Source organism: Pungitius pungitius, chromosome 9, assembly GCF_949316345.1.
Source record: "Pungitius pungitius chromosome 9, fPunPun2.1, whole genome shotgun sequence".
NCBI lineage: Eukaryota > Metazoa > Chordata > Actinopteri > Perciformes > Gasterosteidae > Pungitius > Pungitius pungitius.
This window is the reverse complement of record NC_084908.1, coordinates 3,542,948-3,549,279: the sequence shown is the minus strand read 5'-3', so window position 1 is coordinate 3,549,279 and position 6,332 is coordinate 3,542,948.

The window sequence follows — 6,332 nt, the reverse complement described above, 5'->3', positions numbered from 1 at the left end:
TGCATACGCGCGGGGGGGACCCCCCCGATTGCTATTCGCCCGCCATTCGGGGGGCCTCTCTCGGGCTGCCGCTAGCTAGCAGGCTAGCTGAAGGAGGTGTTTATCTCCAGGCTGTAGGTGATAACAGAGCGCACGGACTCCTGCCAGCAGCACTTGCCTTGCAGCCACACTAAGCCACAGATTACTGAGCAGAAACAATAACAGACCTGTCTCGCTGCCTACGAAGCACTGCTTATCCACAAAGAGAGAGAGAGAGAGAGAGAGAGATGGGCGAGACAGACGACAGCGAGAATGGAAGAAATAAAGAGAGCAGAAAATGAAAAGAGGGCTTCTTTTTTCTCCCTCTCTTCTCATGCAGAATCTCTCGCTGCCCTCCCGTCTCTCTCTCTCTCTCTCTCTCTCTCTCACTGGCTGGCTGGGTGTAATCCTGGCAGCCATCTTAGAGCTTGGCAGCCATCTTAGCATTGGCGGCAGCGCCACATTCCAGCTAACTGACGGCACTCACTCCAAACATACGAGGCTGCGCCCCCCCCCCCCCTCAGACACTTTCACACACAGACACACACTCCTACGTGGACAAACAGTGAGGTACACACTCAAAGAGTAAACATATATGATGGCCAATGAAAGCTGTTGAGAAAAACAACCCAACTTCACTGGACCTTTTGCCGCCGTGTAGTATTTCACCGCAGGGCTCTACAATATTGTAAACGCCCTATTTCTCTCACCATACATGCACTGGGCAGACACACAGCCACCTCACTGTATTTGCAGCATGCTGGAGGGATATCTAATGCCGAGGTGGCGCGGTACGCTTCGCCACCACAAACAACCATTCAAAAGGAACGTACGACCTCATACGGAGGTTCAACGCGCAAAGGTCACGTGGCCTGCTGCTATTGGCTTTTTATCACTCTATTGTCGCTTTTATATTTATGCTCAAAGGCAGACTTTAGTTATTTTATTCCAAAATGTTTGAAGGGCGACTCAAAGTGTTGCTGACTGTGCGACTTTCTTGCGAGCTACGTTTGGAGCTAGTACGGCTTTGTCTGTTTCTGGTACCTGCTAAATGTTACAAAGTCAAGAAAGTTACAAAGTTAATCGCAATAACTAAAGAGCAATAATAACATATTTACAGCATGAAGAAATATGTAATTAACACCATGGGACTGATATCTTCATTTGGCCACTACAATTCCGTGATACTTTGGAATCCTTTAGTCTATAATGCATTAAGTAATATGAATCCTACATAAACGGCGTACTGTTGGCCTTCAGGTAAGACCGATCAATAACAATACTTTGCTAGAAACCAGAGCTTTTAATGGTTCTGACTCCATTTTGCTCTCAGGCTGCTCACTCAACTAACGCAGCGCCACATCATTGATTGGAAATCAGTGTCACCGCTGTCTCCAACAGTGCATCGTACAGCTGGGTAGACAAATGAGGGGGACAAGGAGAAGGTGGCAAGACAGAGGAGGACTGGTTGCTGGTTATCGCCGCTTTGCCAGCTGCTGCCTACAACAGCAGCGCCCCTGCCCCCTCCCTCCCCAGCCTCCTAACCACACATCCAGCCCCTTATCTTCCCCCCGCAGCCCCCCGCAGCCCTCCCTTCAGCAATCCCAATCCCCCCCCCCCCCACCTTCAGCGACACCAACCCCATCTCTAACCTTTCAGCCTACCCCCTCACACCAGTGTATTGAAACAAAAATACGCCCAGATTAACAGGGTTTACTGTTTGACCCGACGATGTACAAATACAAACAGGAAGCCCATGGAAAGCTGCACTTCCTTTTTGATGACTGGCAATCGCAATTAAACGCTGGAGGATTTCCATTCATTGACTTTGTCTCAAAAAGTGTTTTGTAGTGTGGACCTTTTGGGCCTAGTCATCTACACCTGTTTCCCCCCCTGGTTTTACACAAAGCCCCAGTCCCCCCAGGCCCTGGATGGCAAGATTGACGCAACGTGGCTTAGTTCACGACTCTTGCACTAAAACAGTTTACGATGCCAGAGGTTTGGAAAAGACTTGAATCGCGTTTTTGGTAGCGATTGGCGGTCCCAAACCTGCTGGGACCGCCAACATGGGACCATGTTTGCTCACGTGGAGGGACGCCTTTAGCGCGTGGATACGTGGGTGTGAGTCCTCTTTCTAACTCCAGCTCCGTCGTCATTGGTTGCTGATTTTCAGAGCTTCCCTGCAGGCTCTGGGGGAAAATCTCCCGACCCTCAACGCAATCAACATGACCCCCAGTCATCGTGGCCTTGACACACAGTGCAGTGTCCTCCTCCGCGCACACACTGTGGGTGCTTTCTTCCTCTGCACGGTCCCGCGCCGTCCCTCTGACATGTGGCGAGCATGTCTGTGGCCTTCCTCTGCAGTAATTGAATCCATGCCGTGTTCTCCAGCCTCGGCCACATCTTCCGTTCATTATCTTCCCCTTAATAACCTCATAAACCCTAAATCGCGAGAGTCCTAAAAAAAAAAAAAAAAGTAGCATCACGTCTGTCAAACCACCCAAGAATAAATCAAGACGTCGCCTATCCACCAGTTGTGGATTAGGCTGTGGCTCAGTGACCTCTTTCTCGATTGGGGCGGTCGACTGACGGAGATCACGCAGAGTTTGCCAGTCGGTGACTTCTTCTTGTGAGCAGATGGAGCGAAAGATGAAATTTAAGCTCAGTTGTCAAAAAACTAAAGAACAAAAACATACATTTTGCCGTAAACAAATTCAGTGCGTAAATGTACCAGCTGAATGCTGATGAAAACCAGGGTAAGAGTCAAGGTTATAATTTGTAAAGGCGGGCCCTGCCGTGCGTGGCGTGCCACTGTTTGACAGACGCATAAACAGTGATGGTCAGCTGTGAGCGACTCATCAGCACACGCACGCACACACGCACGCACGCACGCTCCTGACATCAATGTACAACACCAACAAGTGTACTCTGTGGCCAAATCCAACCGCCGCGTGTCCATATGTGCAATGTGTGCAGACTGTCGGTTCACAGAGATTTCCCTCCTTGTTGGAACAAATGTCAACTCGACATCCCCCCACATTCCCTCTCCACCCCCCTCTGCTCTCTTCTCCTCCCCAAAATACAGGATAACGCGGTACAGCCTCCCAATTGGGTTTCGCTTAAGAGGTTTATCGGTATGTTGCTAAACATTCTGACCTTTTTTTAATCCTTAATGCGCTTAAAATGTTCCAAACCCTCCTAATCCCCCCGGCTATCCCACACAGATGTTCACTCAGCTCTTTTATTGGACATTTTTTTATTATTTATATATATATATATATAATTATTTTTTTGTCATATACTTTAATTATTTAAGTCTGTGTCATATCAGGGTATATTTCTATTTTAGTGTTTACAACTCTTGTTCCTATACTGTGTGTGTGTGTGTGTGTGTGCGTGTGCGTGTGCGTGCGGTGATGATGCGAATGTGCCCTTTTTGAATGAAAACACAAACTTGAAATCTTATAAGAGAAGGTAAATGTCAAAAAGAAATCCTAGTGAAATTCAGTATGTCTGCGTCGTATGCATTGGATGTACGAATCAATGTATGTCAGTATGTATGTATGCCTGTGTGTGTGTGTTTGTGTTTGTGTCCCTGTGTCACTGTGCCAGGCAGGCTGTGGGGTGAGGTGGTGGAGTAGGGCTCTGTATGTGTGTGTGTGTGTGTGTGGAGCAGGTGTGCCTGGCCGCCCTGCGCAGCTTGCTGCCCATCTGTGCTCCCGTCTGTGTGCCGCCTGCGCCCACGCTCTGCCAACAGCACCGCGCCACGGCAAGAGAGACCCAGGAGAGAGGGATGGGAAGAAGAAAAAGCTAGAGATGGAGGGGAGGAGGAGGAGGAGGAGGAGAGGAGGAGAGGAGGATGGGTGAGAGTGGGTGAGGATGGGGGGGGGGGGGGATTACAAGGCTGGGAGCGTGGAGGATGGGAAACAAGAGCAGAAGTACATTGGGAGGGAGGGAAAAGGAGGTGCTTGTGGGTCGAGATAGATTGCGTGAACTCGCAGGGAACGGGCGAAAGGGGGTGATAGTGAAAGGATGGGGTGCTGAGTGGCTGGCTGGATGCCCATACCACCCCCCCCCCCGCCCTCCTCCTTATTTATTCTGTTCACTCCTTCCCGTCGTTGTTCGCTCTCTCCATTCATCCTCTTATCCTCACCCCACCATCACCTCTTGGCTCTTTCGAAGCAGATTACTGTGGACCTGTGTCACACGGCACAATGCGGCTGCATCAGCCCAACGCGGGTTGCACAGGGCTTTCTAAAAACCGGGTCCCAAAACTGTTCCTCCAGACATGTTTGATCCAAAGTTATTGGCTTTGTGAAGTCACCAGGGTATTTCCAAACCGCTACAATATAAGCTAGGCTAATTATGAGGTTGTAGACGCAGAGGTAGAATCCCCAAAACGGGACAGATTATATTAAATTAGCCTGTACCCAATGGCCAACACTAATCAATTTTGGGAAATACCAAGAGTGAGACAATGAAAAAACCCAATGGTGTAACAATTGCAAATATTTTAAGTGCTTCATTACAACATGTGGAAAAAAGAGAAAATGAAGATAAAATGGAAATTTTGGCTAAAGGGCTAAGAAGCAAACTGATACATTCTGCACAATCAAGGCTGAATTCATTCACTTGAGGCATTTAAAGTAAGCCAACCTCTTACTCAGAGGGGTGTAAAATGACTTCCCCAGAGAGTTATGAACTTAAGTACAGGATGTGTGAATGCACTGTTCTGTGTGTGTGTGTGTGTGTGTGTGTGTGTGTGTGTGTGTGTGTGTGTGTGTGTGTGTGTGTGTGTGTGTGTGTGTGTGTGTGTGTGCATGAATCGCGCCTGGTTTCACAGATTTGTGTAAAACTCTCAAACTGTAAGTTGCATTTGTTCCTTCTAACTTGGAAGGATGTCCCGATGACATCAACGCTGCCAAAGATTTGATACTTGACTCCCATCATTGGATCATTTCGTTCTTTTTCATTAAAAAGGTGCTCCCAAAGCCCAGTTTATCGAGGCTTAAAATATTTTCATTCATGTCGCACCTCCTTTGCCACTTCACTGCATTGAGCCGAAAATGAGTCAGGGACTTAATATTCACACTCGTGCCATGGCTTGTTTCCTTAAATCACAGCGTGTGGAACAATGCACTGCCGCTATTTAAAAGCTTGAGCTTGTTCTAGGTTACGCATCTTGAAATATGAAGCCGCGAGGATTAAAACCGAGTCAGAAGAATTATTTTTGTCCGGACAGAGGTTTGACGTATGGAAATATGCTAACTACAACTACAGTTTAAATACAGTCTGTATAAATGTGATGAATATTGATATTCATTATTTATTTACTATTTATAATTTGTGACTTATTATTCAATTATAAAACCAGTCAGAGGAAGTTAGGGCCAAGCAAAAATCAGAGTTATATTTTATAGATTACAGTTCAAACCGGATCAGACCTGATTAACACTTTTGGTTGAGTCATATCCATGTCATTTATAATCCAATTCTTTAAAAAAAATATGAAATATACGGTTCAGAGTATTAAAATAGCGGTAAACTACAAGCTATGTAGATATGGTGTTTTGGTGCATGAGTTTACTCTCTGTGTATCCTAAAGAGAAGGAGCCAAATAAAAGCAAACTTGGCCCTCATTCACAAGGCTCCATGCAAAACTACACTAAACCCTCCATTACATTGTATGTGTTGTCATTTCCCTCTGACACTTGGTGGTGAAATAGTAGCATGCGTGTGGACGGGCAATGTTGTTAGCATCCCATTTGGTTACTGTGATCATTGCAATGCAACAGAGGCCTCGGTCACAACTCGGATTCATAATTAATACGGAGAGTCGAGTGTAAATGAGATTCTGTGCTTTGGAGTCGTGCTGACAAGACTCGCTTTTGGACAGACGCTCAAAGTCCTGAAGGACCGCTAGGGCTCAAGGAGCAGAAATCCTACTTAAACAGACAGAAGAAGACACACACACACACACACACACCCACACACACACAAACATGCAAACACACACTTGTACAAATGCACTCCTCCAGCTGACACGTGTCAGGAAGAGAAAGCACACAAGGCTCTGATATGAAGTGTGCCCGACTTAGCTGATTCAATTTGAATATATAAATCTCCTTAACGCGTGGAGAATTTGCTGAAAAAGTAACACTAACATGGAATCCCGAGGACGTATTAAAAAGAACATGCCAGGAATATTTGTACATGCGCAGGAGTCTGTGTGTTTGAACTTGTGTTTGCTGCCTGTGATCCGGAGCGTTTAACGCTCGCGTGCGGCTTCATTAGCACAGGCTCAAGCGTACCGC